Source organism: Salvelinus sp. IW2-2015, unplaced genomic scaffold, assembly GCF_002910315.2.
Source record: "Salvelinus sp. IW2-2015 unplaced genomic scaffold, ASM291031v2 Un_scaffold2172, whole genome shotgun sequence".
NCBI classification, from domain to species: domain Eukaryota; kingdom Metazoa; phylum Chordata; class Actinopteri; order Salmoniformes; family Salmonidae; genus Salvelinus; species Salvelinus sp. IW2-2015.
The window spans coordinates 7,610-20,056 of record NW_019943503.1 but is presented as its reverse complement, the minus strand read 5'-3'; the positions used below and the strand labels follow the sequence as shown (position 1 = coordinate 20,056).

At 46.6% G+C, this 12,447-nt stretch overlaps 1 pseudogene; it reads left to right on the top strand.

Annotated features, from left to right (window-relative positions):
• LOC112073168 (ryanodine receptor 1-like) overlaps positions 1-12,447 on the top strand; it is a 78,368-nt pseudogene that overhangs the window by 61,528 nt on the left and 4,393 nt on the right.

Genomic DNA, 12,447 nt, shown 5'->3' with positions numbered 1-12,447 from the left:
TTGCTGTTTTCACAGCTTCACACAGTTAAGTGCCTAGTTTAAGTCTGACAGCTCATCAGTTAACTCAAGTATAAACAGACAGACATCCTAGACTTAGTTGACTTATTCCTGTTAATAAATCCAAGTGGCGCATCGAGGGCCTCAACAGTCAACTTTGCTCTGTTCCAGACCTCCTTCCAGGTGATTCCTGACAGACTTGACTCCTGTATTAATTCAAGTGGTGGCGTAGTCTAGCACTTCCTAGTGGTCCCTCACACTAATAATATTCTATCTATTTTATCCCCTGTACCCCCAGAAATCCCCTGTAAATGTTCCTATGCCACAAAAGCTTGAGCTGGTGTAGTTCCCGGCCAACACAAAGTAAAAAATAAGTAATATCTTGTTCATTCACTACAACTCCATTGTGTGTCCCTCCTCCTTTTCCCCCAAGGCACTCTCCAGGAGCTGATCTCCCATACCATGATCCACTGGGCCCAAGAGGCCTTCATTCAGAACCCTGAGCTGGTGCGTCTGATGTTCAGCCTGCTCCACAGGCAGTATGATGGGCTGGGAGAGCTGACCAGAGCCCTGCCTAAAGCCTACGCCATCAACGCCATATCTGTCCAGGATACGATGGACTTGTTGGAGTGCTTGGGCCAGATCAGATCTCTGCTCATCGTTCAGATGGGCCCCGAGGAGGAGAGGCTCATGATCCAGAGCATCGGGTACGTCTGGTTACTGGAGATTTAGGGTTAGGGTGGGTACTGTACCTTTAAGGTTAGGGTGGTTACTGTACCTTTAAGGTTAGGGTGGTTACTGTACCTTTAAGGTTAGGGTGGTTACTGTACCTTTAAGGTTAGGGTGGGTACTGTACCTTTAAGGTTAGGGTGGTTACTGTACCTTTAAGGTTAGGGTGGTTACTGAACCTTTAGGGTATGTCTGGTTACTGTACCTTGTAAAGGTTAGGCTCATGACCCAGAGCATCGGGCATCAATTAGGTGGCCTAGTGATTACCAGGGTTGGAGTCAGTTCCATTTCAATTCAGTGAATTTGAATTTGAATTGTACCCCAAACCTGGCAACGATTACTGAAAGAAGAAATGGATGCACGGCAGGAACAATTCAACTACGATTATTTTTGTTCATTTAAAAGTCTCTTTGTTGTTGTACGCTGTGTCCTTCTCCAGGAACGTCATGACAAAACAAAGTGTTCTTGAAAAAGAAAAGCGGAGCCGCACTCTCTAAGGAGCTCAGATGCAATAATTGAATAACCTAATAAACCAACGTTTATCATTAAATTATTGTATTTGAGCTCCTTAGAGTGTGCGGGCGTCTTTTTCAAGTGTTCTACTCCGCTAGCCAGCACCTCGCCTATACAGGTGTGCGTTTCTTTAAACAAAGTGTTCTACCAACACCCCAACCTGATTAGAGCTCTGATTGTTTACCTATTTAATTATTTGTTTGTTTGTTTTCCAGGAACATCATGAACAACAAGGTGTTCTACCAGCACCCTAACCTGATGAGGGCTCTGGGGATGCATGAGACTGTCATGGAGGTGATGGTTAACGTGCTGGGAGGAGGAGGAGATTCCAAGGAGATCCGGTTCCCCCAGATGGTGACCAACTGCTGTCGGTTCCTGTGCTACTTCTGTCGTATCAGCCGTCAGAACCAGAGGTCCATGTTTGATCACCTCAGCTACCTGCTGCAGAACAGCGGCATCGGCCTAGGTACAGTACACTCTGCCTGTCAATCAGAAAACACACAGAGGAACTCTTAATCACTGGTAAGGGATCAGTTATGTTTTCATCCCCCTAGTGGTAAAGGTTAGGATTGGGGATAGGGAAATGTGATCCTAGATCTGTGTTTAATAAACATTCTCCTGGTCTTCTTGTAGGTATGCGTGGATCCACCCCTCTGGATGTGGCTGCAGCGTCCTGTATCGACAACAACGAGCTGGCCTTAGCTCTACAGGAGCAGGACCTGGAGAAGGTAACCCTAACCTGTCACCCTGTATCCCTATTTAACAGGAGACTGCTGAGGTTAGGATGGCTCATAAAAGTGGCCGGAACGGAGAAAATGGAATTGCATCAATGCATTTGATACCATTCCACTCTTTCCACTTCAGTCATTACCACGAGCACGTCCTCCCAAATTAAGGTTCCACCAACCTCCAGTGTCCTATTACTTATATAGAGCGGGAAGAATGGCGCTGGATGTGATGGCTGACGTTTTACAGGCTCCTAACCAACCGTGCTATTTTGTGTGKTTTTTTGCGTTGTTTGTAACTTATTTTGTACGTAATGTTGATGTTACCGTCTCTTCTGACCGAAAAAGAGCTTCTGGACATCAGTACAGCGATTATTCACCTTGAACTGGGCAAAGATTTCTTCTTTAATGAGTCTGACACAAAGGATATAATGCTGCTCCCAGACAAGGCCCAAATCCCCGTCATTCGCATGAAGAAAAGAAGGAGATACAGGGGCCGCAGATCAGGGTGCCTTGTGAGAATTTGTCGGCGAGTGGGGAACTCGCCTCTACCATCCGTTCTATTGGAAAACGTGCAATCACTGGAGAATAAACTGGATGAGCTCCGTTCGAGACTATCCTACCAACGGGACATTAAAACCTGTAATATCTTATGTTTCACCGAGTTGTGGCTGAACGACGACGCAGATAATATACAGTTGGCTGGGTTTTCSGTGCATCGGCAGGACAGAACAGCTRCGTCYGGTAAGACGARRGGTGGTGGTGTSTGTCTATTTGTTAATAACAGCTGGTACTCAATGTCTAATATTAAGGAAGGCTCGAGGTATTGCTCACCTGAGGTAGAGTACCTCATGATAAGCTGTAGACCACTCTATCTACCAAGAGAGTTTTCAACTATATTATTCGTAGCTGTYTATTTACCACCACAAACCAATGCTGGCACTAAGACCGCACTGAACMAGCTGTATAARGCCATAAGCAAACAAGAAAATGCTCATCCAGAAGCGGCGCTCCTAGTGGCCGGGGACTTTAATGCAGGCAAACTTAAATCCGTTTTACCTAAATTCTACCAGCATTTCACATGTGCAACCAGAGGCAAATAACTCTAGACCACCTTTACTCCCCACACAGAGCTCACCCTCCATCCATTTGGCAAATATGACCATACTTATATCCTCTTGATTCCTGCATACGAGCAAAAACTAAAGCAGGAAGTACCAGTGACTCACTCAATACGGAAGTGGTCAGATGACGCGGATGCTACGCTAGAGGACTGTTTTGTTAGCACAGACTGGAATATGTTCCGGGATTCATCCAATGGCATTGAGGAGTATACCAGAATGCATGAGAGCACCAGCTGTTCTGGACGACTGTGTGATCACGCTCTCCATAGCCGATGTGAGCAAGACCTTTAAACAGGTCAATATTCAYAAGCCCGCGGGGCCAGACGGATTACCAGGACGTGTACTCAGAGCATGCGCAGACCAACTGGCAAGTGTCTTTACTGACATTTTCAACCTCTCCCAGACCGAGTCTGTTTCAAGCAGACCACCATAGTCCCTGTGCCCAAACAAGTGAAGGTAACCTGCCTAAATGACTAGTGCCCTGTAGCACTCACGTCGGTAACCATGAAGTGCTTTGAAAGGCTGGTCTCACATCAACACCATTATCCCGGAAACCCTAGACCCACTCCAATTTGCATACCGCCCCCAACAGATCCACAGATTACACAATCTCAATCGCACTCCACACTGCCCTTTCCCACCTGGAAAAAGGAACACCTATGTAAGAATGCTGTTCATTGACTACAGCTCAGCATTGAACACCATAGTGACAACAAAGCTCATCACTAAGCTAAGGACCCTGGGATTAAACACCTCCCTCTGCAACTGGATCCTGGACATCCTGACTGGCCGCCCCCAGGTGGTGAGGGTAGGCAACAACACAGCTGCCACGCTGATCCTCAACACGGGGGCCCCTCAGGGGTGCGTGCTCAGTCCCCTCCTGTATTCCCTGTTCACCCACGACTGCGTGGCCAAGCACGACTCCAACACCATCATTACATTTTCTGACGACACAGCGRTAGTAGGCCTGATCACCGACAACGATGAGACAGTCTATAGCGAGGAGGTCTGAGAGCTGGTAGTGTGGTGCCAGGACRACAACCTCTCCCTCAACATGAGCAAGACAATGGCGATGGTCGTGGACTACAGGAAATGGAGGGCCGAACACACCCCCATTCTCATCGACGGGGCTGTAGTGGAGCGGGTTGAGAGTTTCAAGATCCTTGGTGTCCACATCACCAACAAACTATCATGGTCCAAACACACCAAAACAGTAGTGAAGAGGGCACGACAACGCCTTTCCCCYTCAGGAGACTTTGCATGGGTCCCCAGATCCTCAAAAAGTTCTACAGCTGCACCAACGAGAGCATCCTGACTGGTTGCATCACTGCCTGGTATGGCAACTGCTCGGCATCCGACCGTAAGGCGCCACAGAGGGTAATGCGTACAGCCCAGTACATCACTGGGGCCAAGCTTCCTGACATCCAGGACCTACAGTATATACTAGGCAGTGAGGAAAGCCCATAACATTTTCAGAGACTCCAGTCATCCAAGTCATAGACTGTTCTCTCTGCTACCACACGGCAAGCGGTACCGGAGCGCCAAGTCTAGGTCCAAAAGGCTCCTTATTAACAGCTTCTACCCCCAAGCCATAAGACTGCTGAACAATTAATCCAATGGCCACCCGGACTATTTGCATTGACCCCCCCCCCCCCCCCCCTTTGTTTTTACAAGGCTGCTACTCGCTGTTTACTATCTATGCATAGTCACTTTACCCCTACCTACATGTACATATTACTTTGTTTTATGAAATAAAACTCTATATTCTTAAAACTGCATTGTTGGTTAAGGGCCTGTAAGTAAGCATTTCATGGTAAAGGTCTACACCTGTTGTATTCGGCGCATGTGACAAATAACATTTAAATTGATTTGATTTGACCCAAACCCTTACTCTAACCTAAAATAGAACACCTCAGTCACCCTGTCCCATGCTCCTGTCTAAGGGCTACCCTGCTAACCCTTACCCTCTCCTACCTGCTCCTCTCTCCAGGTGGTGACTTATCTGGCGGGCTGTGGACTACAAAGCTGTCCCATGCTTCTATCTAAGGGTTACCCTGACATCGGCTGGAATCCCTGTGGAGGAGAGAAATACCTGGACTTCCTCCGCTTTGCCGTCTTTGTCAACGGTCAGTTACAGTACCTCCAACACCTAGCCTGCAACAGACTCTGAATATACTTTCTGTTTCACAATTCTGAAGTGTGGATTCGGAGTGGTTTCCATCTAATACCTGGACTATATTCCTGATGTTGCTGCTGTTATCATTGATATTGTTATCGCTGACTTGGCTGAAGTCTCTATAGCTGTAGTCTCCACCATGATAGTCTACACCATGGTAGTCTCCACCACAGCTGTAGTCTCCACCATGGTAGTCTCCACCATGGTAGTCTCCACCATGGCTGTAGTCTCCACCATGGTAGTCTCCACCATGGTAGTCTCCACCACAGCTGTAGTCTCCACCGTGGCTGTAGTCTCCACTGTGGCTGTAGTCTCCACCGTGGCTGTACTCTCCACCGTGGCTGTAGTCTCCACCATGGCTGTAGTCTCCACCATGGTAGTCTCCACCATGGCTGTAGTCTCCACCATGGCTGTAGTCTCCACCATGGTAGTCTCCACCATAGCTGTAGTCTCCACCATGGCTTTAGTCTCCACCATGGCTTTAGTCTCCACCATGGTAGTCTCCACCATAGCTGTAGTCTCCACCATGGCTTTAGTCTCCACCATGGCTTTTGTCTCCACCATGGTAGCATCCACCATGGCTGTAGTCTCCACCATGCTTTAGTATCTCCACCATGGTAGCCTCCACCGTGGCTGTAGTCTCACTGTGCTTAGTCTCCACCAGTGCTGTAGTCTACGTGGCTGTAGTCTCCACCATGCTGTAGTCTCCACCATGGTAGCTCCCGCCCCCCTGGCTGTAGTCTCCACCAGTGGCTGTAGTCTCCACCAGTGCTGTGTCTCCACAATGGTAGCCTCCACCAGTGGCTGTAGTTTCCACCGTGGCTGTAGTCTCCACCGATGGTAGCCTCCCCGTGGCTGTAGTCTCCACAGTGCTTAGTTCTCCCCGTGCTGTAGTCTCCACCAATGTAGCCTCCACCAGTGCTGTAGGTTTCCACCGTGCTGTAGTCTCCACCATGGCTGTAGTCTCCACTGTGGCTTGTTAGTCTCCAACCGTGGCTTAGTCTCCACCGTGCTGTAGTCGCCACCGTGTCTGTGGTCTCCACCATGGTAGCCTCCACCGTGGCTGTAGTTTCCACCGTGGCTGTGTCTCACCCTGGCTGTAGTCTCCACCATGGCTGTAGTCTCCACCGCTGGATGTAGTTTCCACCGTGCTGTAGTCTCCACCTGGCTGTAGTCTCCACCGTGGATGTAGTTCCCACCCTGGCTTAGTCCTCCCACCGTGGATGTAGTCTCCACCGTGGCTGTTAGTCTCCACTGTGGCTGTAGTCTCCCCGTGGCTGTAGTTACCGTGGCTGTAGTCTCCACCGTGGCTGTAGTACCGTGGCTTTAGTCTCCACCGTGGCGAGTCTCCACCGTGGCTGTAGTACCGTGGCTGTAGTCTCCACCGTGGCTGTAGTACCGTGCTGTAGTCTTCCACCGTGGCTGTATGCTTCCATAATAGAGGCGTGCCAATGCTACATGTGTACCAGTAAGCGTGACACTCCACACGTCTGTTCTTTCTTTATTCTTTGTCTCTTCCTGTCTTTCTTTACCTACAGAGAGAGTTGGAGGAGAATGCCAACGTGGTGGTCCTTCTAACTGATTCGTCGGCCGAGTGTTTGGCCCCGCCCTGAGAGAGAGGGGGTGCTGGTTCTGCTGCGGCAATAGAGGAGCGCCATTCAAAGATCTCAGAGGACCCAGCCAGGGACGGACCTACTGTCAGAAGGACAGGCGGTTCCCCATGTAAGAATACTGGGAGAGCGGTTGTTATTGTTCTGTTGTTTGTGTTGTTGTTATATGGTGTTGTTGTTGTGGTGTTGTTTTCTGTTGTTGTGTTGTGTTGTTTGTTGTTGCGGTGACATTTTTTTTGTTATTGTGTTGTTGTTGTTGGTGTTTTGTTGTGTTGGTGTTGTGGTGTTGAGTTGTTGTTGTGTGTTGTTTTATTGTTGTGTGTTGTGTTGTGTTGTGTTGTTGTTGTGGTGTTGTTGGTTGTTTGTTGTTGTGTTGTTGTTTATGTGTGTTGCTGTGATATTTTTTTTTATTTGTTTTGTGTTTGGTGTTGTTGTTGGTTCGGGTTGTTGTGTTTTGTTTGTGTTGTTTTGTTGTTTGTTGTTGTTGGTTGGTTGTTGTTGTTGTTTTGTGTTTGGTTGGGTATTGTCTTGTGTTTTGTTTCATTCTGTTTTTGGTGTTGTTTTGTTGTTTGTTGTTGTGTTGTTTGCTGTTGTGTGTTGTTTGTTGTGTTGTTTTGTGTGTGTTGTTGTTTTGTTGTTGTGGGTGTTGTTGGTGTTGTTGTTGTTTTTGTTGTGTGTTGTTGTTGTTGTGTTGTTGGTTGGTGTAGTTGTTTGTTGTTGTGGTGTTGTTATGTTGTTGTTGAGTATTGTTGTGTTTGTTGTGGTGTTGCTGTGGTGTTGTTGTTTGTGTGTTTTGGTTGTTTTGTTGGGGTATTGTTGTGTTGTTGTTGTATTGTGTGTGTGTAGCCAGGGACGGATCCTACATCAACTAGACAGACGCTTCCCTGTGTAATTAAAAGTATATCTTTAGCATATTTAAGATGGGATGCTTTGGTAAGACTAGAGAGAGAAAGGTGTTCAGTATGAAAAGAGAAAAACGTCAGAATATAAGACTGTCTCTATTGAACATGGTCTCTATTGTCTGGAACCTAAAAATAATACTAAAGACTAAACAATGTGAATAAGTCTGTCTGTCTGTCTGTCTGTCTGTCTGTCTGTCTGTCTGTCTGTTGTCTGTCTGTCTGTCTGTCTGGTCTGTCTGTCTGTCTGTCTGTCTGTCTGTCGCTCTGTCTGTCTGTCTGGTCTGTCTGTCTGTCTGTCTGTCTGTCTGTCTGTCTCTGTAGTTTCTGTGTCTGTATCTCTCTGTCTGTGTCTTACTCTCTGTCTGATGTCCCATCTGTCTGTTTGGTCTGTTCAGGTTTGGTGGTGAGGAGCACCAGAGGAGAACCGCGTTCATCTTTGGAAACGCCATCATGTCCTTCTACTCTGGCCCTCATCGACCTGCTGGGACAGCTGAGCACCTGAGATGCACGTACGTTTAGGCCGTTTTCCACAACTCAAACATTTCATAAGCGCTGATTCTGACGTCTGTTATGACAAGACCACGTGTTTACGGTCTGTGAACATGAAGGATGCCTTAGCTAGGCTTTACTAGAATCTGGCCATGGGCCTCGTTAGTATCTCTACCGAAACAATAACCCCTCTCGTTCTCTCTTGTCTGCTCCTGTCTGCTGTCTGTCTTACTGTCTGCTCCTGTCTCTCTTTCTGTCTGTCTGTCTTCTGTCTGTCTGTCTTCTCGTCTCTGTCTGTCTGTCTGTTGCTGTTCTGCTTGTCTGTCTGTCTGTCTGTCTCTCTGTCTCGTCCTCTCTCTCTGGGTCTGTGTCTCTATTGTGTCTGTTTGTCAATCTCCAGTTGATCCATGCGGGGTAAAAGGTGGGCGCTTGAGGATCCGGGCCATCCTGAGATCTCCTGGTTTCCTATTAAGACCTGGTGGAAGTCCCAGTCTGTCTGTACAGATACCTGATACGGAAGTACGGGACAATAGCCAATGCACAATCACTGTACAGATTACCTGACTATGGGAAAGGTACGGGACAATAGAACATCACATCCACTGTACAGATACCTGACTATGGGAAAGTACGGGACAATAAAGACAGTCACATCACTGTACAGGATACCTGACTACGGGAAGGTACGGGACAATAGACAATCACATCACTGTACAGATTTTCCTGACTATGGGAAAGGTACGGGACAATAGACAGTCACATCACTGTACAGATACCTGACTACGGGAAAGGTACGGGACAATAGACAATCACACCACTGTTACAGATTCCTGACTATTGGAAAAGGTACGGGACAATAGACAATCACATCACTGTACAGATACCTGACTACGGGAAAGTACGGGACAAGACATTAACATTATCCATTTCCCTCAGGATTTTCCGAACATGCAATCACCATTTTTTGTGAGGGGGGCAAAATCAACAATACCTTGCATATTATGCAAATGTTACCAATCACCAAACCATTACAGCATTAAAACAGTCAAATCATTGCAATATTATCGCATTAAAATGGACCATCACCGACCTACAAAAAAAGGCTTGCAATTTCAACTAATTCACCGACATTTATCGTATAATATTGTTGAATCAAGCTACACGTCAACAACATTTTTCCTTCTCAGTGTATTTTTGTGACAAATTGGACAAAAATAACTGCGTATTGCCATGCAAAAATGTCAGTATTTTTGTCCACAATTATTCACCATAAATCACTGCGAAATCCATTGAGGCGACTTGATTATTCACAGATCCCCATCTAATGTTCTCCCTTTCAATTTCACAATATCGATCCTTAATCTGATCCTCTTTCTTTCTCTCTCGCATCCTCTCCTCTCTCTCTCTCTCTCTCTCTTCTCTCTTCTCTCTCCTCTCTCTCTTCTTCTCTTCTCTCTCTCTCTCTTCTTCTCTCTCTCCTCTATCTCTTCTCTCATCTCTCTCTCTGTCTCTCTCTCTCCTCTCTTCTCTCTCTCTGTCTCTCTCTCACTCACTTCTCTATTTCTCTCTTTCTGTCCTCTTTTTCTCTTCCCTTTCTCTCTCTATCTCTTTCTATTTTCTCTCTCTTCCTCTCTGCTTCTCTCTCTCTCTCCTCTCTCTCTCTCTCTCTCTCTCCTCTCTCTCTTTCTGCTGCTCTCTCTCTTTCACCCCACTACCACTCCAGATGTCACACCATAGAGCCTAAAGATTGTCTGCGAGCTTCGTCCCGGACCACAAGGCGCCATGGTGTTGTTTCCATGGACCGTGTGTATGGTATCGACAACCAGACTTCCATGCTTCATGTTTCTGAGGTGCGGCTTCTAGCCAGACCATGAGGCTGCTTGCAATCCCTGGACACGGTGAGTACTACCTATAGACTGTAGGCGCAGGAGTTTTCCTAACCAGGTAACGTTGAACAGGAAAACTTGATATGCCATTCTGACATGTCTCTATTCTTGAACCATGTTTGTCACCTATGTCTGGTCCTCTTACTTGTCTTGATCAGTTGCTTAAACCATGTCCTATTGGTCTTGGAACCATGTTCTTGTTTGGATACATGTCTCTATTGTCTTGTAATTGTCTCTTATTGTCTTGGATCATTTCTATTTTTGGGAACCAGTTCTATTGTCTTGAACCATGTCTTCTATTGTTTTGGTACCATTAGTCTCTATTTGTCTTGGAATCATGTCTCTTATGTCTTGGGATCATGGTCTCTAGTCTAACATTCTCTATGTGTACTTGGTTACCATGTCTCTTATTCTTGATTCATAGTATCTGTCATGTCTCTAGTTCTACCATGTTCTATTGATGTGAACCATTGTCTCTATTGTCTTGGTTACAGCCTATTTGTTTACCCATTCTCTATTGTTCCTGTGTTTGCTGGATTCATGTCTCTATTGTCTTTGGTATCATGTCTCTATATTGGTTCTTGGAACCAAGTCTCTATTGTCTTGGGAACCATGGTCTCTATTGTCTTTGGAACCATGTTATGTCTCATGTCTGGAATCATGTCTCTTATTGGTCTTGGAACCATGTTCTCTATTTGTTTGGGTACCATTGTCTCTATTGTCTATGAGAAACCATTGTCTCCTCATTGTCTTTGGAACCATGTCCTCTATTCGTCTTGGAAACCATGTCTTATTGTCTTGGAACCATGTCTCTATTTGTCTTGGTACCATGGTACTCTATTGTCTTGGAAACGCTATGTCTTGGAATGCATGTCTCTATTTTTGGGACACATGGTCTCTATTGTCTCTTGTGAATCAGTATCTCCTATTGTCTTAGAACCATGTTTCTATTGTTGTTTGGAACCATGTTCTCTATTGTCTTGTGAACCATGTCTCTATATGTTTGGAACCAATGTCTTCTATTGTCTTGATTTAAAATAATCACTAAAGGACTAAAACAATGTGATTAACATCTCTGCTCCCCTGTCCTTTCTGTCTGTCTTGGCTTCTGTCATGTGTCTGTCTGTCTGTGCTGGATCTGTCTGTCTGTCTGTCTGTCTGTCTGTCTGTCTGTCTGTCTGTCTGTCTGTCTGTCTGTCCCTCTAGCTGGCGTTCAGCACCACAGAGATGGCTCTGGCTCTGAACCGTTACCTGTGTTCTGCTGTGCTGCCCCTCATCACCAAGTGTGCCCCTCTGTTCGCGGGCACCGACCACCGCGCCATCATGATCGACTCCATGTTGCACACCATCTATAGGCTGTCCCGCGGGCGAGCCCTCACCAAGGCACAGAGAGACGTCATCGAGGAGTGCCTCATGTCCCTCGTCAAGTATGCGACGACCGCAACCGTCTGGCACATCGGTGGATTAAAACGTTACCTTTACTAATAATATACCGTACTACCACTTTACTTTGACCTTTGTCCTCTCAGGTACCTTCGACCTTCCATGCTGCAGCATCTGCTGAGGAAGCTGGTGTTTGACGTGCCAATCCTCAACGAGTTTGCTAAGATGCCTCTGAAGCTGCTGACCAATCACTACGAGCGTTGTTGGAAGTACTACTGTCTGCCTAACGGTTGGGCCAACTTCGGGGCGTCGTCAGAGGAGGAGCTGCATCTGTCACGGAAACTCTTCTGGGGAATCTTCGAGTCTCTGGCACACAAGGTCAGAACAATATACACGACTATACTGTACGCAGTATATTTATTATAAACGGGGTAGTTTGGGGTCCTGGATGCTGATTGGCTCAAACAGCCTTTCAGACGTCTGTATATCAAATCAAATCAAGTTTATTTTATATAGCCCTTCGTACATCAGCTGATATATCAAAGTGCTGTACAGAAACCCAGCCTAAAACCCCAAACAGCAAGCAATGCAGGTGTAGAAGCACCACAGAGTGGTGCGTCTGTATGTCAGACAATATACAGACGCCGTTGATGCAAATCTACTTGTTTACTGTTCTGTTTATGTTGGTAACCGGTTTATCATAGCGATGAGGAACCTCGGGGGTTTGAGGGACATGGTTAATGTACCACGGCTAAGGGTTGTGTCCAGGCACTCTGGAGGGAACAGGGCTTAGGCGTGGTACATTGGCCACCTCACCCCCTCAGGCCTTATTGCTTCGATACACAGAGATAAGTGTACACACTATGGTTGAAGACTTTGTATTACTTGGCATTTCCTGTGACTTCGCTCTCAC